General features: G+C 45.4%; 1 protein-coding gene across 2 annotated transcripts in view; it reads right to left on the bottom strand.

The window, feature by feature from the left end:
• Window positions 1–17,293, bottom strand: part of Smad5 (SMAD family member 5) — a 36,295-nt gene extending 19,002 nt beyond the window's left edge. Inside the window, exons 1-2 of one of the 2 annotated variants that reach the window (XM_045151811.1) lie at window positions 17,169–17,293; window positions 12,267–12,352 (exon numbers count right to left, since the gene is read on the bottom strand). The gene's annotated coding sequence lies outside the window, so the exon portion shown is untranslated. The remainder of the gene's footprint in view (window positions 1–12,266; window positions 12,353–17,168) is intronic. The other variant, XM_004665083.3, reaches the window with a different exon arrangement.
• Between the last annotated feature and the right edge of the window lie 7,092 nt (window positions 17,294–24,385).

Below are 24,385 nucleotides of genomic sequence, written 5' to 3'. Positions count from 1 at the left end.
CCTACTGAAATAGCACGTCAAAGGACCCAGGTTCAATCCCCCAAGACACATGTAGGCCAGATGCACAAGATAACGAATGTGTCTGGAGTTTGTTTACAGTGGCTGGAGATCCTGGCACCCCCACTCTCTCTGCCCCCTCTCTTTTTTCTAATAAATAAATATTACAGGGTACACAGAGGAGCTTGTTCAAGAGCCAACAGATGCTTTCACTCGGCAGATACTTTCCGACAGCTACAAGTGTCTACAAATGCCAGGCACTCCTCTGGGGGCTGCCAGATGGCAGTGGCTGTGCGCTCTGCTGTGTCTGGGCCATGGAAGAGGGACAGAGTGAACATGGACATGTCTGTGTCTTTGTCCTCCTCCACCCCGTGTAGATGGATTGCTGCCAAGCAATCAAACTGGCCACATTAAACCAGAAATAACGAGAGAATGAAATTATACTTTTCAGTAACCGATCAGATGGAATAGTGTTATGGAAAAAGAAACTACAAAAGCTTCACAAATACTTTAAGACTAAACAATACGCTCTGAAGAAATCCAGGAGGAAACTGAAAATTATCTAAAAATCAAAGGAAAATAAAGGCACAGCTGGAGCTGGAGAGATGGCTTAGTGGTTAAGGCACTTGCCTGCAAAGCGTAAGAACCCAGGTATGATTCTCCAGGTCCCACATAAGCCAGGTGCACATGGTGGCACATGCATCTGTAGTTCCTTTGTAGTGGCTGGAGGCCCTGGTGTACCTGCATCACTCTCTCTCTCTCTCTCTCTCTCTCTCTCCCCCCCTCTCTCTAACAAATAAATAAAAATTTTATTAAAAAAAATACTGAGTAGACCCTTTGGTTTATTTTTTATTTTCTGAGGCTGGTCTGAATACACCCCTTGGGATACAGGTATGGCTAAGTTCTTATAGGACAGCTTGTAGCAGGGACCCGCCCATCTCCACTTTCTTAGTACTGGGATTGCAAGTGCCTGCAACTCTGCCCAACTTTTCTCTCTCTCATTTCTCATCTATCTGTTGTCTGTCTGTCTGTGTGTCTATCTGTCTTTCTACCTATCATCTATCTCCACCTACCTACCTGTGCGTTTATTTTTTAACCTGTGTTCTGGGAATAGAACTGAGGGCCTCAGCTTGCAAGGGAAGCACTTTACTCCCTAGTGTTCTCCCCAGCCCTGCCTGGATGGTGCAGAATGGTTGTCTGCCTGCAGCATCCTCGCTAAATTAAATTGTTTAAGATATCAAAGAAGCCAATAGAAATTATAAGATAGAAAGTGACATTTTGGATTGAATTGTGTATCTATTTTTAAATCTTTTAGCATTTTTAGCTTTAAAAATACTTTTTTGTTTTGATTTGTTTGACAGTTTGGTATACATTATGACAATTTTTGGTACAGTTTGCATCTAACAATGTGACTTGAATAGCATGGCTTTTCAATGGATTGTGGTGTGGCGTATCCGGAGGCTATTGAATGCAACTTACAATGCTTAATAAAAAATCTTTATTCTTTTAGTAAAAAAAAAAAAAAAATCAAAGAGTGGGCTGGAGAGATGGCTTAGCAGTTAAGCACTTGCCTGTAAAGCCTAAGGACCCTGGTTCGAGGCTCAATTCCTCAGAACCCACATTAGCCAGATACACAAGGGGGCGCACATGTCTGAAGTTTGTTTGCAGTGGCTAGAATCCCTAACATGCCCATTCTCTCTCCCTCTCTCTCTCTCTCTCTCTCTCTCTCTCTCTCTCTCTGCCTCTTTCTCTTTCTGTCTGTTGCCCTCAAATAAATAAAATAAACAAACAAAAAAAAATTAAAAAAATCAAAGAGTGGGACTGGTGGTGCACGCCTTTAGTCCCAGTACTTGGCAGCTAGAGGTAGGAGGATTGCTGAGAGTTCAAGGTTACCCTGAGACTACATAGTAAATTCCAGGTCAGCCTGGTCTAGATAGAGCAAAACCTTACCTTGAAAAACCACATGCACAAAAAAAATAAAAAATAAAAAAAAAATTAAAGACTTGTTGGCTAGGGAGGTAGCTTAGCAGGGAAGAGCACGTGCCACACAAGCATGAGGGCCAGAGAAAGCCTCAGCTGATCTCCAGCATCCATGTAAAAGTTGGGTATGCCAAACATGCCAATAACCCAGTCCTTGGGTGGTGGAGAAAAGAGTAGCCATGGGGCTCGGTGGTCAGCCAGTCTGACCAAAACCAGCAGTTCCAGGTACGATAAGACATTCTCTCATGGAAACAACACTGAGGAGCAAAAGAGGCAAACAGTGGACTTCTCCTTGGCCTCCACACACATGTACATATATTATGACACACCACATCACACATACTATACACACGTGTCAAAACAAGAGACCTGATTTTGTGTGTGTGGGGGGGGATGAAATCTGAGGAGACCTGTCCCTATGCCAATCTGTACCTTCTTCAGCAGTCAGCTTCTCCACACAGAACCTGGGGTAGGAGATTCAGAGCTGAGACTCTTCCCTCTCCTCTCTGTTACAAATCACGAGAGACATGTAAGATAGTCAAACTTTGCTTAAATCACTTTTAACTTTATGAGGAACCTTGTCTTCAAAGGTGAGGACCAGCAATGTTACCACCAATACAGGTCCTCACTCCCTGAGCTTCCATCCATAATTAGAAATCCCAACACTCAGGCTAGACAGATGGCTTAGCGTGAAGGTGCTTGCTGTGAAGCCTAAGAACACAGGTTCAACTCCCCAGTACCCATGTACGCCAGATACACATAGCAACACATGCGTCTGGAGTTCGTTTGCAGGGTCTACATGCCCTGGCATGCTCATTCTGTGTCTATCTGCGTATTTCTTAAATAAATATATAAGTATATTAAAAAAAAGAAATCCCCACACTCTTGTGGTCAAGGTGTCTGCTGTGGATCTTCTTGAAGTATAACAGCACTGGGGCTTGCTCTGTTCACAGGGCCTTGCCTTCAACAGTGTGTTAGCGAGAGAAATGCCCAGGTTGCTACAGCAGGAAAGGAAGGCAGAATGACTGCTGGACAGCTTGGATACACTCAACTGGCTACAGAGCCCAGGTGAAACAAGGAAAAGGCATGACATGATCTGTAGTGGACATGTTCCAACACTCATCTTCACCTTTACTCATCTCTAGTTGCCATGGACTGGTTCTGGGATTAAGACAACAGGGCGCACAGAGCTGGTCGTGCTCCTCCCCTCTCCATTGCTTGCACTATGATCCCCCCCACCAATCCCACCAACGTAGACTGGCAAGCACCTCAGAAAGCGGCACAGGAAGTTGAAAGACGACTTCAAGCCATTAAGGAGGAGCTGCAGCCAAGTGTGGTGGCACATGCCTGTAATCCAGCACTCAGAAACAGATTCTCTACTGAGTGCCTAGAAAACACGGAAAGGGACGGAGCACGATAGCAGTGAATTAAGTCACTTCCAGAAACCATGAGTTATAAAAAGAAAAACCCAATGGCAGATGTGAGATACCTCCCTATGAGTTGTTGTTCAAGGAGACCCCAGAGGACCCCACAGCAATACAGGCTACTCTCACTGTTCTTGGTTATCCACCAAAACTAGATGAAGTTATGGCTGCAACACTGTTGTTGCAAGACACTGAGAAATTAAGCGCAGACGGAGCTGGAGGCTTCCCCCTGCTGGCTAGCTTCATAGTGCCAGGTCTACCCAGACTACGGGGGAGAAATGGCATCAAAGGTTCCACATAGCTCTGGATTCTGCATGCTACAGAACTGACCTGTCAGGTAGGTTGTGACTACTGGTGCAATGGTGACATGACTGTTAGTGGGGTAACCATCTGCTTCCTGACTGGATTTGAGGTCTGCAGTTTACTACAGTGGCTCAAAACTGGTCAAAACACTGACATTGACTGTTGAGTGCTCAGTGCTAAATGAGGCATCGATGTCACCCCTCCAAGGCTGAAGAAACATCACAGCCATGGGGGTAGGAAGAATGTACAAGCTGGAAGACAGGGAGAAAGGCTGTGGAATGCTGTTCTCCGCACATGACATAGCTGTGGCACTCATGAACTCATGGAAGCTGTGGTTACCTGCACAAGATCTGCTCAATTAGACTTACCAACAGGGATGGAGGGAGCTCATGAGGCCTGTCCCCCAGAATTCTTTACAGCTACTAGCAATTCATGGTTTCTGGGGGGTGGGGTGTCTTTCTTTAGTGTAAGTTACCTATGCTCCAATAAAAAACCCTCCCATGCTGATGCAAGAAGCCTTAACTCAGAAGTTCGCAAGCCCCCCTCCCCCAGATAGAGACACACACACACATATATATATACACATTTTAAAATGTACTATTCATGCCGGGCATGGTGGACCTTTAATCCCAGCACTCAGGGGGCAGAGGTAGGAGGATCACAGTGAGTTCAAGGTCAGCCTGAGACTACATAGTGAATTCCAGGTCAGTCTGGGTCAGAGCAAGACCCTACTTTGAAAAACAAACAATAACAACAACAACAACAAGTACCATTCCTGCATCCTGACTCTAAAGCCCTTCAGACCTAGAGGCCCAAATACACACCTTCAGACTCACCACCTTTATATTTCCTGAGCGCTTGCTTAAGGGAGAGGAACTAAGCTATCTACTAAAGGGATGAAATATGAATCTAAAACTTAACTCCCAAACCTGACTAAGTACCAGAACTAAAATGTGGCCACAACTCCCTATGCCATGTAGTGGGAAGTGAAGGTGCCTGAGCATGCCTGGAACCATAAAGAACTCAGGGGACAGGCCTTACTTCAGAAGAGGTAAGCAGATTTCCTTCTCTCCGCCCCATCCTTTCTGCTGGTCCTCATCCCTGCCCCCAGCACCTGTTGTGCCCTTGGGCTCCTTTCTTGGCCTCTTCCCGCATTACTCACAGCTTCTCTGGTGTCACCAGCAATGTTACAGAGGCTCAGCTACTGCTAATAAGCTACCCAATAGGAATGAACTTTACTTTTGTCTCAAGTCTAATTGTGTTTCTGGAACTAATGGGTGCCACAAGTCTCCCCACCGCTAAGCCATCCACTAAGTCAAAGGGCAGACACAGTGACAGTCCCTTATGTAGGAGGCTGCCTGGACAGAAATATTTCAGGAGATTCTATCTGCCATCTCCCCAGCCTCATTCTGGGCCAGGGAGCCCACTGCTACAGTACACCGCTGGGAAGAATATGTACTGTATGAGTTATGTTTAAGAAGTGGTGAACACACATCTCTATGTCTAAAACCAGGCAGTAGAGGCAGGAAGAGGACCAGAAGTTCCAGGCCAGGCTGGTCTATTTAGCAAGTTTTAGGCAAGCCAGTGCTACACATCAAGACCTTGTCTCAACTCAACTCCTGACACCCCCCCAAAAAGTAAGATACATTTAGTACATAAGAAAACTCAAAAGTCAATAGGCTTCAAAGAGCTTAATCCTGCATAAGAAGTTACTTTAAGATACTTACATTTGACTTCAGCAGCATCAAAGACAGAGGACAAGTTCTACTTTCTCTCTCTTGCTCTGAAGCCATGGTAAAGCAATATCTTAGAACACTGCCAAACCAAGCCTTTCTTTTTTAAAGTCAAGTCATGTTAATTGACATTAATTTATAAGAGACTAACCAAGTACAAACTACAACATAAAATATAAATTAAACTGATCAGTGCCCAAGACATCTTTTAGGGAAATTCTGCTTATGTTTAAAAACCAGAATTCGCCAAAAACTATAATCTCATTAGAAAGCCTGAGTTAGGTGAGCCAGTCAGTTCTCAGCATCACTGCAGCATGAATAAATGAAACTGAGTGCAAACACTTGCAAACCCACATGTGCTTGGACACCATGCGTGGGATGGAGGAGGAATCATACCGTATGACTGCAGTCAGGCAGTCAGGAAGACAGGTGAAAACGCTGCCCCTGTGAATGAGATTGCTCAAGAGGTGACTGTGTTACAAGCACGGAAGTATAGGACGATGTGAATATGCATTAAGTATCCAGCGAAGACAAACTTCTAAACTCGGCTCCCTGCTGCAGAGAAGTCAAAGGCTGCTCAGCTGAGGACGACTGTGGGTCATACCCGCACAGACTTTGAGAGTGGCGCCCCGCGGCTCCATGCTAAGTACTAAACAGGAGTAAGACATGGTCATTCATAGTCTACTTAGCCACAGGACAAGAATAAGGAAACCCCGAGGAAGCTGGGAATAGACAATCCTTGGCTGTGAAAGGAAGAGAAAGGCAATCTGGGAAAGAATGAATCCAGGGCTAGTGCATCAAACTACCCCAGGAAATCCCATGTGCAATGAAAAGTCATCCATCTCAGCAGAAAGACATTTTCAAAGACTCATTTCAAGAGGACAGATGTGGTGACACATGATCAAATAAAAAGAAAGGAGATCCGGGCATGGTGGCACACGCCTTTAATCCTAGCACTCAGGAGACAGAGGTAGGATTACCATGAGTTCGAGGCCACCCTACACTACATAGTGAGTTCCGGGTCAGCCTGGGATAGAGTGAGACCCTACCTCACAGAAAAGGAGAGAGAGAGAAAGTAGGTGGGCAGAGGCGATGGAATAGAAGACAGGGAGTAGTTCAGCCACTAAAAGGATGTGCACACCAGTATGCTGGTGCTCAGACCAACAAAGACAGAAGGGTAAGGGAACACGACAAATAAACCTACGATTTGGTGACCAAGTCTTAGTGAATGAAAAGAGGCAAATAAGAAAGGAAAAGGCTATAAATACAACCAAAAAAATAAATAAATAAAGACATCACTTATCAAGTAAGAGAACTCTAGATATGGCCAAAAATGGAGCAAGAAGTTATAGTGGGGGGCTGGAGAGATGGCTTAGCGGTTAAGCACTTGCCTGTGAAGCCTAAGGACCCCGGTTCAAGGCTCGGTTCCCCAGGACCCACGTTAGCCAAATGCACAAGGGGGAGCATGCATCCGAAGTTCGTTTTCAGTGGCTGGAGGCCCTGGCGTGCCCATTCTCTGTGTGTGTGTGTCTGCCGCTCTCAAATAAATAAATAAATAATTTTTTTTTTTAAAAAGAAGTTATAGTGGAGAGGCTCTCATTAGTTACAGTGGAGCACCGAGAGACGAGGGGAAATATGCAGATGTTGAGGGTCACATGAGTAGAAGTTAGGGAAATACTTGAGATAGTGTATATTTAACTTTAAAAAAATTACTAGGTATCTATTGTATGTCAGGAATACTCCATGCTAAGAACTCGGACTTTAAAAGACCATACTCATAATCTAAAAGATCTTGGCAAGGAATAGGAACAGGAAGAAAGAAAAGAAAAGGGGGAGGGAAGGAAGTGAAAGAGATTATAAAGACATTAAAATGGAGGGGGGATATGGCAAAATTGGCCATGGAATATGAAGAGGAACAGGAAGACAGAAAAGAAAGGGGGAGGGAAGGGAGTAAAAAAGAGAGATTATAAAGACATGGGGCAGGGTATGGCAAGCATAGAAGGCCAGAAATTGAGCAAGCAAGAACACGTGCTAGTTCTTACATCAGAAGTCATAGGAACTTACTAACTACGAACCTATTATCTGCTACTTTATAGCTTGCCTGGTTTATGAAGACGTCTCTTGACAATAGCCTTCTGATTGATGTGTTTTGTTGTATCTTAAGAGAAATGAGTTCAGAGCTAGAAAAGAAGCCAGGATACTAAGATTTATAAATCTTTAGGTATGACAGGGTCCCTAATATTCTTCTAAATAACAATAAACATGTATTTCTATACTGACTGTTGTTCAGCATTTACACAAGCCACTCGATTCAATCTTGAGCACTATTAAAAAGTAAGTAATTTAATAAAATATTTGTTTAAAAGTCAGAGGAAAAAGATTTTTAAACCAAGTGAAGACATGCCTCAGCCATATTAAAACCTGGCTGAAGATTTACAGTATTGGGACACATTCAGATTTCAAAAGTATAACCTCAAATGTACTTAGAGTTCTAGAAATTTTGAGACTGAAATCAAATTTTTAAAAAATCAAATTAAAAAATAATATGAAGAACCACTGAGTGTGGTGGCACACGCCTTTAATCCCAGCACTCGGGAGGCAGAGGTAGGTGGATTGCCGTGAGTTCGAGGCCACCCTGAGACTCCATAGTGAATTCCAGGTCAGCCTGGAGTAGAGTAAGACCCTACCTCAAAAACCAAAAACAATAATAATAATTATAATATGAGGATACAAAAAAAAAATCAATCAAAAACTAATGGCAAAGACTTCCATGACTGTAGCAGCCTAAGCCAATAGGAAAGCAGAAATGACCATGCAGCAGACCCACGTCTGATGAAAGTACAGGCACTCAGGCAAGCAGTTCAGTCGTGATCTTTTAAACGTTTACCGAGTGAACAAAAACTGTCTACCAGACCATGGTACAGACCAGGATTCACACAGTTTTTCATTGCACACAGGTGAAGGAATCAACAGGGTGCCTTTTGCTGTTGTATTAACTTACAAAAATTACCAACTGTCTTACATGAGCACAATGTAATGTCATTATAATCCCCTCCCAATACCTTCTTTGGACCCCTCACTTGCCCACACGCCTTCCACTGAACTCCTTCTCCTTCCTACTAGACCCTCTGCTAGTCTAATGACTTTTGATCCTGCCCTCCTCCTTCATCCATACCAGAACACTTTTGGAGGGTGCAGAGATAGCAACAGTGCTCTTTCCTACGTCACTTACAAAAGCACTCAAACAACGCAGACGGTCCAGCATCTCCTTCATACACCAACCCACTCCTCCGTGTCCCTATGAGGTGCACAAGGTACCAAGGAGCAGAGGCAAGGAAGCACCTGCTCTAGACGTGCCCCACACCCCCACTCTCAGTGAGTGCTACTGAGACATCACAGGCTGCTCTTCCTGCGCCTCCGGTCTGCCAATGCCGCTTTCTGCTCAAGCCCCAGCCACCCTCCCGCCTGGCTCTCTTCTGCAGGTTTCAGTGTAGCCATCCTCCCAAGGCCTTCCCTAATCACCCCCAGATCTAAGAGGGGTGCTCCCTTCCTCTCACTGTCAAGTCAACTGTTCACTGACTTCTCGCCCACTAGTAGGTAATCTTTAGGGAATAGTAGCCTGCACACTGACATAATTTATTCATTAAGTCATCCATTTGATATTTAGTACTTACTAGATATATCATTTATTAAAATTAATATACTAACAATAAATTCAACAGTTATTAATGCAACATTTTATAAGCTAGAAACATAAGAGCAAGAAAAGGGGCTAAAACCCTTACCTCACATCAGTGACATTCCAGTAGACACCACTAAGTGTCTGGACGAGTCAGGTGTGGTGTAGTATGCCCATAACCAAGGACTTGGGGGCTGAGACAGGAAGAGCACCATGAACTCGAGGCTAGCCCATCCTAGTGAGTTCCAGGCTAGCCAGAGCTACATAGTAAGACCCTGTCTCAAACAAACAAAATTGCCATGGTGGTGGGGGAAAGCAGAAAGCAGAGGGATGTTCAAAGGAGTACTTGGAGAAAAGCATTATTTTAAGATGACTCAGGTGGGCCTCACTGAAAAGATAAGAAACAAACCTGATTTTAAGACAGTGAAGAGGACCAGACAGGCATCAGAACAAGAACAACAGCGGTGCTCAGGTTGTGGAGCAGACACAGACCTGCTATGGTCAAGGAGCTCGGGGGCCAAGAACGTGAGCACGGAGGAGAAAAGTAAAGAATGGGTTAAAGAGGGAAAGAACCAGACCAGCATGCCTAGAAATGACAAGTGATGGAGTTTCTACTGTAAATGTAGCTGAGTGGAGACACAGTGCCTGATTAATATTGTTTTACTCTGAGGGGGCTGGAGAGATGGGTCAGTGGTTAAGGCACTTGTTTGCAAACTCTGAAGGCCAGGGTTTGATTCCCTGGTACCCACATAAAACCAGATGCCCTAAGTGGCACATGAATCAGGAGTTCATTTGCAATGGCAAGAGACCATGGTGTGCCCATTTGCTCACCAACCCCCCAGCTTAAAAATGAATAATAATAAAATTACACTGAGCGAGTGTGGTCACACACACCTTTAATCCGAGCACTGAAGAGACTGAGATAGGCAGATCTCAATGAGTTCAAGGCCAGCTTGGGCTACAGAGGAACTTCTAGGTCAATCTGGGCTAGAGTAAGACCCTGCCTCAAAAAACAGGGTGCGGGGATTATTCTGGCTGGTGTGCAGAGAATGAATGGAGACAAGCAAGACGGTGGGTATTACACACACACACACACACACACACACACACACACACACACAAACACAAGAGAAAGAGAGAGAGACAGAAAGAGAGGGGGGAAGGAAGGAAAGGAGGAAGGAGAAAGAGAACAGACCACAGGTCTCCTGATGGAAAGATAGGGGTGTGAGAACAGAAGAGTCAACAATGATCCCTGGGCGTTAGCCTGAACAACTGGAAGAATGGAGGTTGTTATCAACTGACCTGGGAGGCTGATACAGAGGCACAAAGACCAGAGTTCAGTGTAGTATTCAGTGTATGAACAAGCAAGCGCTGCTAAACTTCGAGGCTCCCACTTCAAACGAAGTCATATTAATAACCCACACGTACTGCTCTTCCCTCAGACTCAAGCAGAACATCCTGACCAATCCCATCCCACAAACCACTCTCTGATGCCGTTCCCCAACACACATGCACTCAGCTCTCACGCAGAGCTCTGCACTGAGATCCTGGAAGCAGCAGCTCCTCTACCTTCTCCAGCTTTTCTGATCGCGTCAAGAACACGTGTCCAGAAAACCAATTCCTCATGAGCACATCAGCACATGTAAATGAAGGCCATGTGTCAAAATTCTTGTGTGTCCAATCTGTGGCCCAGGGCCCACATCACATATGAATGAGGCCCAACACAAAATCACAAATGTACTTAAAACTTCGAGATTTCACCAGGCGTGGTGGTGCATGCCTTTAATCGCAGCACTTGGGAGGCAGATGTAGAAGGATCACGGTGAGTTCGAGGCCACCCTGAGACTCCATAGTGAATTCCAGGTCAGCCTGGGCTAGAGTGAGACCCTACCTTGGGAAAAAAAAAAAAAAAAAATTGAGATTTCGTTGCAATTTTTTAAACTCAACTTGAATGGTTCTGGAGCATGAACTTATAGGTGACAAGTTCAGGGGCCAATGTCAAAAACTGAACACGCTGAGGCCTATAGAAAGAATTATGGGTGGGGTCTTTCCCCCATAGCCATGCCTTAAAAAAATCCAGTTCATTAGGCTCAGAAGTAGGGCCCCACTGCCTACATTTTTAACAAAGAGTCCCAGGTTATGATGCGGGTTCAAAAACCAAGCAGTTCAAAACAGAGTAAGCCACTTGCAAGCACACACACAAATCTAACTTTCCAGAGGGTTAGAAAGGATAAAGCTTTACAAATCTTTTAGCCATGTGGCTATAACATCCAAAGTGATCACCCGGAACCCACCTCCCGTCTCAGCAACCCCAAATCCAAAACCACAATGGGTTTAAAACTCGCCAGCCACATGTAGGATTTCTACAAAAAGACCAAGACAGGTCTACAGACAGTTCCTCTGTAATCAGTCTTCACGAGGACAGCTGAAAGTATAAGAGGGCACAATCATACCAGCACCCCAAGGTGACATAAGTGTCTGGAATTAATTTGCAGTGGCTGGAGGCTCTTTCTATTTGCCTCTTTCTCTCAAATAAATAGTAAATAAATTTAAAAAAAAAAAAAGCCCTCCCAGAGGATGCCACACTCCTGATCAGGAGCTGGGCTCTAGATCCCTGACACATATCCAACACAACCTCCCACCTTCTTGGCTACTCTTCTGCAAGTCTCAGCTCTCATCTCCCATCTCCCACATCTACACTTCTTCCCACTGGTAATCGCTCTTTTAGCTCCACCTGCTCCTCTAAGTCCTCTAATTAAGCACGGCCTGATCTAGACGGACCACTTACACCCCTCCTCCTCCACCCAAGCCAAGATTTCCCAGCTTGTTATCAGAAGAGTATGCTCACGCAGGCCTGCAGAGGCAGGACCAGTCAGAGCTGTCAATCTTCCAGTGCTTTCCTTTACCCTACCACGTCATACGAAGCACTACTGTAACACGTGTCTGCTGTAGAACCTAACGCCCGCATACAATACGTGTCCTGATGCACTGTGATGACGTCCTGCAGGTGCCTCACAGACACTAGAGTTCAAGTCTCTTGCTCAGAAGAAAAGAGAGTAAACACAGTTCTGACCACCATTTCACCTCTGATCATCATTTAATTTACACAACTCCAAAGCGTGGGAAATGGCCAGTTACTTAAACACTCACCTATGTGAGCAGGAAGATTTCGGTAAGAGGGGGAAATCAGAAGACGAAGACGGCTTTGAAATAATCCTCCTGCAGTAGCCCTCCTCCTGTGCACACAAAGCAGGAACAACATGTCAGTGAGGGAGCCTGTCCTTCAGGATGCAAGGCAGACCCAAATATAATGAAGACAAACGGAATGTACGCAAAATCCACCTTGGAAAAGCCCACCAGGTCCTGAGATCATAGCTAAATCTGAAAAGTGAAAGCTTCCCCTATGTTCAGAGAAAGGTGAGAGAAGGACACTCTTTTGGTGTTGTGATGGTTTTTTAATTACCTTTGGTATGACAAAACAACATACATGGAAATGAACAAGAAAAATCTACCTAAAATGTCACCATAACAGAACAACCATTTTCAAATTTCCATAGAGTATTAATCTATCAACAGACACATTATAGGCAAAGATGAGGGTCTCAAAGGATCCAAGAGCAAAACTTATTACCAAACATACATTAATGGTCAACTTCCAAAAATGCACTAAAATGTATCACACAGAGAACTGTCCTAATAAGAAACTCTCTTCCAAAATATTATCTCAACCAAGTTAAAACAGAAAACTGAAACAAAACCTCCCACATAATTCCATATTTATACATATGTGTATACACATGTGCATGTGTATGTATACACATCTCTCTCTCTCTCTCTCTCTCTCTCTCTCTCTCTCACACACACACACACACACACACACACGTTCCAGAACTAATTGACTACGAAAAGCCCATCTTTCCAAGACATGAAAGAATAAAGGCTGTTGAACCACGTGACCTCTGAGGTTGGAAAATTAACTGGCCTGAGCAACAATCTGTTTTTTAACAATTCCTCCAAAAGAGTGCTAACACTTTGACATTTCATTTCAGAAGGAAAAGGTTTAGGCTAGCCAGTGCCAATACTCCAGATGACCTTGCATAGAAAATTCCAATGATGATCACTCTATTACCTTTAGAAGGGGAAAACAGAGTGAAAAGACCTCAAGAAGGTTGGGGTGAGGGGAGGTCCTTGACCATCTTCTTTGGTGGTAGAAAGTACCTTCTTCAGTCTGTGCACCCCAAATTATGAGCATCCCACCTTCCTGGGTTCTCAAGAGAGTATCCAGGGCTGGAGGAATGGCTCAACGATTAAGGCACTTGCCCACAAAGCAAAACAACCTAGGTTTGATTCCCCAAAACCCACATAAACCAGATGAACATGCATCTGGAGTTTGTTTGCAGAGGCTGAAGGCCCTACCACACCCATTCTCCCGCCCGCTCGCGCTCGCTCGCTCTCTCCCTCTCTCTCCCTCTCTCTCTCTCTCTCTCTCTCTCTCTCTCTCTCTCTCAAATAAAATATAATAAATTTTAAAAACATTTTTAAAGAGAGTACCCAGACTATGCCTGGTATAGATAAGGCTCATCCCTCAGGCCACTAGTTGACCCTTATGGGAAGGAATCATGCACAACACTCTCCTGAGGGCAATCTGGCCACCGCACATGGGGCATCTGTAATACCTGAAGAAACCATATGCTTAATACAGTGCATGAAGGAGAGACAGGAGCGCAGACATGTGGAACACAGAAGACACATAAGCCAGGGTGTACTTGCGTCAACTCTAGGCCCACCAGATGTGGGCATCACTGCCCAAACCGACATATGCATCTGCGAATAATAAACACTGATAAGTCATAAACAAAAAAGGCCTTTCTTAATTCAAAGGCTACACAAGCTATTGGTAAATTAAAATTTATATAAGACCCAATCAAAGAATGCATATGAAATAGATTTATGTGTAGTATTTCATTGTGTTATTAAGAAATAAAATACTGATATTTTAACTGTCTTTATTCAAAACACGAAACATTTTGATTGGACCAGGTTACAAATCTGTTTTTAGTAGGGTTGGAATCACTGCCTGTTTAACCCAAAGGACCAAAAAGATCATCTCTGCAAATCCTAATGTTTGGCTTCATGATGAAAACAGGAAACAGACAGACTGCCCAGGTATAATTATGGTTGTAGTGTAATGTGCCTGCAGGTTGGCCAAGAACTAAAACTCAGGGAAGAGGGTAAGAAGAACTGACTTGCCTCTACCTTGCTACAGAATGCAACTTTTAATAACACTCTCGGCAACAGATTACATAACCAACCAAACAACAATCCAATTCAAACCTTGTTAGCAGCAGCTTTCAGTCTTCTAGCAGAATTGTCAGGCGGCTTTGCCAGAGAGAAGAGAAAGGCAAGGTGTATCTATCAATCTACCCACTTCTACTACCCAGACAAGCAGATAATGAACTTCCCCATCTGCACAGAACCTACAAAAATATTTATTTCTCCTAAATTCACTGTCTCAGCTTCTCCTTGTACTAGACCGTTTCATATAGATACATTAGAAACTAAATATGAGGACTGAGGAAATGGCTCAGTCAATGAAATGCTTGCCATGCAAGCCTAAGGACCCATGTTCAGATCCCCAGCACCTATGTAAAAGCCGGGCAGGAAGGAATACACCAGTAATGCCAGTGCTGGAGAGGAGAGACAGGAGAATCCTTAGTTCTTTAAGGGAACTCTATCTCAAAGCTAGATAAATAAAGGTGAATGGGTGATTGAGGAATCCACCCTCTGTCAGCCTGTGTCTTCAAGATACACAGCATTCACACCACACACATATGTATTAAGAGGAGCTGGGCGTGGTGCCACACACCTTTAGTCCCAGAACTTGGGAAGCTGAGGTGGGAGGGTCAGTGTGAGTAGGAGCCCAGCCTGGGGCTACACAGTGAATTCCCAGTCAGCCTGGGCTAGCGAGACCCTGCCTCAGGGAAAAAAACACAAAATAAGAGGAAAGTCAGCTCAGTAATACAGCAAATGCCTGTAATCCCTGCAATTAGGAGATAAATGCAGGAGGATCCGGAGTTCAAGGCCATCCTGAGCTATTCGGCAGGCCTGGGCTACACTAGACCCTGTCTCAAAAACAAGCCATAAAAGAAAAAAAATAAAATAAAAACACATGTATCAAACAAAAAAAAAAAAAACATGCCCTTTTCTATCAAAGTCAGCCAACACACTCCATCTGTCTCCACTGTACCTAAGAACATATGTGAGGACAACAGCAGGATGGGACAAAACCAAGCTGACTTCAAAACTTTTTCCAGACGATAAGGTAAACAAGATACACTGAGCACCACACCCATTTCAATGTAAATGAAGTCAGGAAAATGCTCCCATCCAACCCCCTTCCAGACCTCCAGCTGGCCAGGAAGCATTGTCTTCACAATCAAGATAAAGATCTGGCCTGCAGTGGTTAGGGCCGCCACACTTCCAGGCGTTCCAACTTCCAATCTCCAAAGCCATCAAAAACCAGAATCAGAACACTTCCACGTCCTAGCTCCAGTCCTTTCCTACTGAGCATGCTCTGACTTAAGTGGGGCAGCACTTGGGGAGATTTCAAAGAGCTGAGACTCCAAAACTCCACATAATAGCAGCAGCTTAAAAGAGAAGAAGGGATGAGACCAAGAGGGAGGAGGAAGAAGGTGAAAGGAGAATTTGAGTACTGGGGAGATGGCTCAGCAGTTATAAAGGTGCTTGCTTGCAAAACCTGCTGGGCAGGAGTTCAATTCCCCAACTATACACCCAAAGCCAGACAGGCATTTGTTTGCAGCAGCAAGAGACCCCTGCAGTGTGTTCATACACACACACACACACACACACACACACACACACATTGTGTAAATAAAATAAAAAAGAACTGAGTACTAATAGTGAAGTTAACAAGCAAAGCAGTAAAAGGACACTGCATAGAGGCCGGGGAACGGCTCAGTGACTAAAGGTGTTTTACTTGCAAAGCCTGCTAGGCTGGGGTTCAATTCCCCAACCACCCACATAAAAGCAGCAAGAAACAATGGTGTGTGTGTACACACTACCCACACGTGCAAATTAAAACAAAACGTTTTAAAGAACTTTAAGTACACTAATAGTGAAGTTAATGGCCAAGGCTATGGATGAATACGGTATCAGTAAAAAGCCACTCACTGCATAGGCTGGGGAGATGGCTGAGAGGTTAAAGGTGCTTGCCTGCAAAGCCAGACAGCCTGGGTTCAATGCCCAGCCACCCACGTAAAACCAGACTGGCATTCATTTGCAGGGGCAAAAGACTCTGGCACGAACACACACACACAAATAAAGTGTGGGTTTATTTTTTTTTTTTTTCTTGAAGGGGGCGAAAAAAAGACACAGCATACATGTTTACAAAAAGTGGAAATCTTGGCTATGCAATGCAAACAGTTTTTTGGCCAATGCCCCAAACTGACAGACAAGTGGTGGAAACCGGATCTCAGTGCCAGCTGAGTACAGTAGCAGGTCACCACCGACCAGCGTGTAATTCCCACCGATAAGCGTGGATCCTTATCTCTGAAACACAAAGCGACGGCGGCCGGGGCCGAGCATGCCAGCGGCCGGCTCTGAGTTGCAGCCGACCTAGCATGGGGCCCGGGCGGTGCAAGCCCATCCGGGGCCGTGCGTCCAGGTTGGTACTTCGGAGGCCGTAGGGGCAGCCCCCGGGGGTGGGGGGGGGGGGAGGGAGAACCCGAGGGAGTCCCTGGAGGGAGCCGCGGCCGCCGTGCAAGTGCCAACGCGTGGCTGGGAGCTCGGCCAGCGCGGGTCCTCAATTCGGGACGCCGTGGAGGCCCTGCACGGCGGGACGGGATCTTCCGCGGACCCGGACGAGGCCTACCTCCCGCCCGCAGGCCCCGGGGCCGCTTCCGCCCCGCCCGCAGCCCCGTGTCCCCGCCGCGGCCCGAGCCCCGTCGCTCCGGTCCGGAGGGTGATTAAGTCACATCCGGGTCTGCAGACACCCCGGCCTCGTCTGCCCGCCCCCCGGGGCCCCTCACTCACTCTCTCACGGGCCGTCCCGGCGCGCTCTCCCCGCGCCGTCCACGCGCTGCAACTTTATTAGTACTCAGCCGCGGGACAAGCGCACGGCGCCCGCTCGCCCAGGACCCGGATGACGGAGGGGTTGCGGGGGGGGGGGGGGAGGGAGATGCCGCTGGTATGCGCATGCGCGCTCGGGCCGGCGGTGGCTGGTGGCCCCCGCAGCCGGGAGAGACCCTGTACTTGACTCCTGGCTTGCAAACACCGACTAACAGTTCAGATATGACACATTCATTTTGTTGTTTTTGCAGGGGCTGGTGTTCGAGGTAGGGTTTCGCTCTCTAGCCCAGGATGACCTGGAATCCACTACGTAGTCTCACCTACCTCTGCCTCCAGAGTGCTGGGATTCAAGGCATGTGCCACCACGCCTGGTTTATTATTATTATTTTAAATATTTTTATTTATTTACTTGAGACAGAAAGAGCGAGGGAATGGGCGCGCCAGGGCCTCCAGCCACTGCAAACAAACTCCAGATGCGTGCGCCACCTTGTATATCAGGCTTACATGGGACCTGAGGAATCGAACCTGAGTCCTTGGGCAAGTGCCTTAACCGCTAAGCCATCCCTCCAGCCCTATTTTATTTTATTTTTTTATTTTTATTTTTTTGAGGCTGAGGCTCACTCTGGCAGAGGTTGACCTGGAACTCACTCTGCAGCCCAGGCTGGCTTGGAATTCCTGGCCATCCTCCTACCTCAGCCTCCCAAAGGCTGGGATTCAAGGAATACGCCACCAAGCTCAGTTTACAGATGCAGCCATGAAGTCACTACCATTAGTAAAGATTCGGTATGAAAATTGAGAGAGTTCTGGACCTTAGAGTTCAGGAAGAAGAATTAATTGCTCATTCTCTGGGGGCCCAAGACAATTCAAGGTACACTGCACCACACCTGGAAGAAGTGAGATCCCCTGGGTACTCAAGCTCATAAAGGGGGGGGGCTCTGAGGTGCAGACACATCATCAACAGGCTAGTTTCTTAGTAATTTGTAATATTGGCCTTATTTTTCCACTTCAAGGTCCCAGAAGCGTCAGCACTGCCAGAAAATAATGCTACTGGAATATCATATTGGGAGAGTACTAGCAAGGAAAAGCTTTTAATTTTTTTTTTTTTTTTCTGAGGTAGGGTTTCACGCTAGCCCAGGCTAACCTGGAATTCACGGTGTAGTCTCAGGTAGGCCTCAAACTCATGGCGATCCTCCTACCTCTGCCAACAAGTGCTCCTGAGTGCTGGGATTAAAGGTGTGTGCCACCACGCCTGGCTCTAAAAATACTTTTATTGATTGATTTACAAGCAGAGAGACACAGACAGGGGATGAAAATGGGTGTGCCAGGGCCTCCAACCACTGCAAACGAACTCCAGATGCATGCTCATTTTGTGCATCTGGTCTTACTTGGGTAGTGGAGAATCAATCCCAGGTCATTAGGCTTTACAAGCAGGTGCCTTAACTTCTGAGCCATCTCTCCAGCCAATCGGTTTGTTTTTATTTTAAAAGGTCAATATCGATTCCACTCTAAATTTTCTTTTATATAAGGTAGAAGTCAAAATTGGATTTGTAGGGCTGGAGAGATGGCTTAGTGGTTAAGTGCTTGCCTGTGAAGCTCAAGTACCCCGGTTCAAGGCTCGATTCCCCAGGACCCATGTTAGCCTGATGCACAAGGGGGCACATGCACATGGAGTTCGTTTGCAGTGGCTGAAGGCCCTGGCGTGCCCATTCTCTCCCTCCCTCTCTCCCTCCCTCCCACCCCCCCCCTGCCTTTCTCTCTTTGTCTATCTCTCTCAAATAGATAAATTAAAAAATGAACAAAATTTTTTTTAAAAAATTGGATTTGTAAAATCTTGTCCATTTAAATCCCATAAATCAACCTTCAAATTCTATATTTCCTAAATTTTTTATTTATTTTTATTTTTATTTATTTATTTGACAGAGAGAGAATGGGCACACCAGGGCCTCCAGCCACTGCAAATGAACTCCAGACACATGCACCCCCTTGTGCATCTGGCTAATGTGGATCCTGAGGAACTGAACCTGGGTTCTTTGGCTTTTTGGCTTTACAGGCAAAAGTCTTAGCCGCTAAGCCATCCCTCCAGCCCTGTATTTCCTAAATATATCTCAACGTTTTTTTTTATTTTTTATTTATTTATTTATTTGAGAGCGACAGACACAGAGAGAAAGACAGATAGAGGGAGAGAGAGAGAGAATGGGCACGCCAGGGCTTCCAGCCTCTGCAAACGAACTCCAGACGCGTGCGCCCCCTTGTGCATCTGGCTAACGTGGGACCTGAGGAACCGAGCCTTGAACCGGGGTCCTTAGGCTTCACAGGCAAGCGCTTAACCGCTAAGCCATCTCTCCAGCCCTATCTCAACGTTTTGATTGCTACCTCCATGGCCTGAGCGGGGTCCTCTCACTTGATAATACAAAGAGGACAGCTCTCCTTTTACTCCAAGCTCCACCCTTTTGTCTTCATGGCAAAGAGAATAGAGAAATATGGCAATGTTTCTGCATTAAAGCAGGCACCACAAATGGCGACAGAGATCTGGTGAGGTACTGAAGTGAGTCCAAGTGGGGAACCAGGGAACATCTATCCTGACCAAAAGGGGAGTCTCATCCACAGTCAACAGGGAGAAATGTGGGAATAAGGGCCGAGTGATGGCACGTCTTCTGATTGTCAAAGAAGGCTAGAAATTTGTCTTTTTATACAAGAAATGTCATGTTTATCTGTTTGGCAATATCTCTCTCTCTCTTTTCCTCCCCTCTCCCCCCTCCCTCTCCCTCTCTCTCTCTCCCTTTCTCTCCCTCTCTCTCTCTCTCTCTGTCTCCCTCTCCCCCTCTCCCCATTCTGGAGTCCTTGCAACTCCCCTCCCTCTCCTCCCCCTTCTAGACATTGAAACCAACCATGTGTAAGCCAAACAAAATAAATCCATGGTCCCAGTTTAGCCTTCTGCCCATCAGTTTGCAATCTCAGGTCTACATCTTAAACCTCTTTACTACATCATAAAGTTTGTGAAAGTAAGGTCTGTGTTGGTTAACTCTTTGTCACACTCACTGATTAGTTGCTGCTAAGTCAAATGTTTCCAAGCCCTTGGAAGACACATATTTCTGGAGCCTGCAAGGGTTTACAACTCCCAGAAGTGCCCATAACCCTACAAGGAAAGGACGCTTTCCCCACACCCCCAAGAATTGGTGTTTGCAAAGTACTTTGTTGAATATGATAGGCTACAGCAGTTTGGATTAAATATTTTGTGCACTGGGGCCCCTCCTCTCTTCAAACAACCAATAAAATCCTCCCACAAACAAATTGTTTGCACATATGTAAAGACAGTTTGTGATTGCAGGATTTCTTTCCTGTAATCCCATTTATAATCCTAAAGCCAACTGTTTTACTTCCTGGGCTGGGTGTCCACATACTGATCAAACCAAACAGACTAATCTCTGGGAGTGGCTTTGTAGGCTCACCTTAGATATTTGGTTGCAAGAGATATAGCCATAAAAATGAGGAACAGAGATATTAGCAGCCAGCAGAGCCTTTCCAAAGCACTGTGAAATTGCCCAAACTTCACAGGGTATAAAATCAGAGGGTTCACTAAGTATATAGTAATCAAGAAAATTTATCGAACAGCAAATGATCCACCCGGAGCCATACGTAATAGAGTAAGAAAAATTCTGCTTCTGACAACTAACTGAATCCAAGAACAAACGTAGGTCAGGGTGATTTGAACACATAGACATCTTCAGTTGGGGCATCTAGATAAAGACATAGCTTTTGCAGCTTAGCCATTCTCCTCATCAATATTGGATAATGCTTGCTTGAAGACTTCTGTGGTGTGTTTTTTATTATTATTATTATTTGTGGAGTACAGCAGTTTAAATGTAAAATGTCCCCCATGGCCTCAAGCATCTGTGACGAAGCCTCCTATCTTGTCCCCAGCTGATGGAGCCTTTCAGAAGTAGAGCCTTCCTGGTGGAGGTGTGTCACTGGGGGGGTGGACCTTGTGGCTTATTGGCCCTACCCTACTGGGTGTTGAGAGCTAGTTCATTCTTGCTGCTTCCTTCCTGTGGCTGTGACAAGGTGTGACATCTTGGCCATCTACTCTGCCATGCTTTCCCTGCCGTGATGAAACTTCCCCATGAGACTGCAAAGTGAAATAAACCCTTTCCTTCCATCAGCTGCTTCTGGTCGGGTGTTTTTGTCCTAGCAACAAGTAACTGCTAATAGAGAAATATATTTCTGAGTTGTTCTAAACCCGAAATAACTGCACTCCATGAATCCCTGGACAGTTTGAAGACGTTCTTTGTTTTCACAGCAGGAAGGCAGTGGGTATGTAAGCAGAAAGAGGCCAGCAATGCCGTTAAACATTCTCTGATGCACAAGACGACTCCAGCCCAAAATGTCAGTAATGCTGAGGTTGCCTTGATTGAAACCCAAGAGAATTTTTCTTTGATTAGGTTCATGTTTAGAAAGGAAATGGACCTTTCCATATATTTTCAATAGTTAATTATTCATTTGATATGGAGGATTAGCCTAAAAGTTCTGTTCTTGTCCTATTCCCACTATGTATTTTCCAGACCTAAGAAGTAAGCAATGTTAAGAAACATATGGGGCTGGAGAGATGGCTTAGCCATTAAGTGCTTGCCTGTGAAGCCTAAGGACCTCGGTTCAAGGCTCCATTCCCCCGGACCCATGGTAGCCAGATGCACGAGGGGGCACACACATCTGTAGTTTGTTTGTGGTGGCTGGAGGCCCTGGCACACCCACTCTCTCTCTCTCTCTCTCTCTATCTGCTTCTTGCTCTCTCTGTTGCTCCCAAATAAATTAAAAAAAATGATAAACAAAAAAATTTTTTTTAAAGAAACATGACATAAATAAAAGCTGGAATAATGAACCATTTGTAATTGTTTTTTAGTGTAAAATAATTGAAGCAAGTAGGCTTTGTTGAATATTCCTAATAGATGTCTCAATTGTACATTTCACCGTGGGTCAGAAGATTCTGCGTAAATAACACCTACACACAGAAGAGTCAGAGGAATTCAGTAATGTCTGGAGGTGTCCCCCACCATAGAAACATCAGTGGGTGACATCATTACAGGGACCCATAAGGATCATGGTGGACCCAGACAGGGTCATTCGACTAAAACCTCCATTCCAAGCTCTGGGAATTCCTTGTACATTCTTCGATGGACACACCATCCTCTTCCCTATCCTTTTTTTTTTTTTTTTTTTTTTTTAATAGCTAAAACAAGAAGTGTTCCAAGAAAAGTGAGGTCCCAAAGAAATGGTAAGCAAGAGCACACTCCACGGGCCAGAGAGAGAGAGAGGTTATACTCATGTTATTTATTTATCTATTTAACTTCTTTTTTGAGGCAGGGTCTCACTCTAGCCCAGGCTGACCTGGAATTCTCAGGGTGGCCTCGAACTCATGGCAATCCTCCTACCTCTGCTTCCTGAGTGCAGGGATTAAAGGTGTGCACCACCACATCCAGCTTACTTACAATTGTTATTCCTTTAATTGAGAGATAGGGAGAGAACAAGTCCGGGCCTCTTGCCACTGCAAATGAACTCCAGACCTATATGCCACTTTGTGTGTCTGGTATTGGGGACTCGAACCCAGGCTGGCAAGCTTTGCAAGCAAGAACCTCTGACTGTGAAGCACTAAAATGACTTTATAGAAAATTTGATGGGGTTTTCTAGTAAAATTTGGTGTCCCAGTGTGAAATGCTCCCTTAATAATCCACAGGTAATAAGACAGGTGTGGTAGCACTCACCTGTATGCTAACACTCAGCAGGCTGAGACTAGAGCCTAGTGAATTTTAAGGCCAGATGGAGCTACATACTGCGTTTCCAAAAACAAACAAACAAACAACAACAACAACAACAAAAAGCCAGAGAGGGCTGGAGAGATGGCTTATCAATTAAGCGCTTGCCTGTGAAGCCTAAGGACCCCGGTTCGAGGCTCGATTCTCCAGGACCCACGTTAGCCAGATGCACAAGAGAGCACACACATCTGGAGTTCATTTGCAGTGGCTGGAGGCCCTGGTGCGCCCATTCTCTCTCTCTCTCTCTATCTGCCTCTTTCTCTCTCTGTCACTCTCAAATTAAAAAAAAAAAAAAAAAAGCCAGAGATAGTGGCGTACACACTTAATCCCAGCACTGAGGCTGAGGTAGGAGGATCGCCCTGAATTTGAGGTGAGCTGGGATTAAAGAGTGAGTTCCTGGTCAGCCTGGGCTACTTTGAGACCCGGTCTCAAAACCAAACCAAACAAAAAGGAACGCACAGGCAAATCTCTTTTATCTTCACAACCCAGAAGCTAAATGAGAACACACTAACAAAGACAAGTAAGAGAAGAGCATCTGCCTCAAAGCCCAGGAATCCGGGGGCCACCGACTCTTGAAGCTTTGAGGGTCACAGCAGAGACTCCGTGAGCCCCAGAATCACTGTGCACGGTTTTGTGCACATCCCTAGGAACCAACTTTCCGAGGAACAAGAAGCCATTGCTTTCCTGACTGCCGCAGGTCTGTAGATGCTTAAAGCAGTGGTTGCTTTACACGTGGTATGTGACTCATGTGTCCATGTTAAGTTATCTTCTCTCCTTTGTCAGATCTACATGTTTGAAGAGTCCTCTTCTGGAAAGGGCTGCTTAATAGAGTGTAGGAACCTGGTGTGCCTGTCTCCAGCCATCTGCTACATTAAAGGCCTCCTGTGGCTGGAATCCAAAACACAAAATTAAAAGGGTTGCTTGCACCCAGAGTCATAAAACAAAGAGGCTTTCTAAAGCAGGGCTCGGAGTGAACATGCGTTGCTTCCTGATTTAAAGAGCATCTGTTTCTCCCAACAGTGAACACCCCTCCCCCCTCTCAAGTTAACGCCACAAACTTCCATGATCCTGTTTTCTCAGTTTACGCATTCATGGACGAGGACTCAGAAGAGCCAAGCCACCCATATACCTCACCGCGAATCCAGGAAAGCAAGTGAAAATCTGGGAATGTTACGGAATTGGGTATTCTCTATGAAACCGGCATGAACTCTCAATTATGAGAACTGTAAAGCAGAGTTCTTGGCCCTGACCAAGTTGCTTAGCCAGACCACTTCCATATCCTCATCTTTCAAATGGAAAAAACAGGGCTGGAGAGATGGCTTAGCAGTTAAGCGCTTGCCTGTGAAGACTAAGGACCACGGTTCGAGGCTCAAT

The sequence above is a fragment of the Jaculus jaculus genome, chromosome 6 (assembly GCF_020740685.1).
Source record: "Jaculus jaculus isolate mJacJac1 chromosome 6, mJacJac1.mat.Y.cur, whole genome shotgun sequence".
NCBI classification, from domain to species: Eukaryota; Metazoa; Chordata; class Mammalia; order Rodentia; family Dipodidae; genus Jaculus; species Jaculus jaculus.
This window is presented reverse-complemented; position numbering and strand designations above follow the sequence as displayed.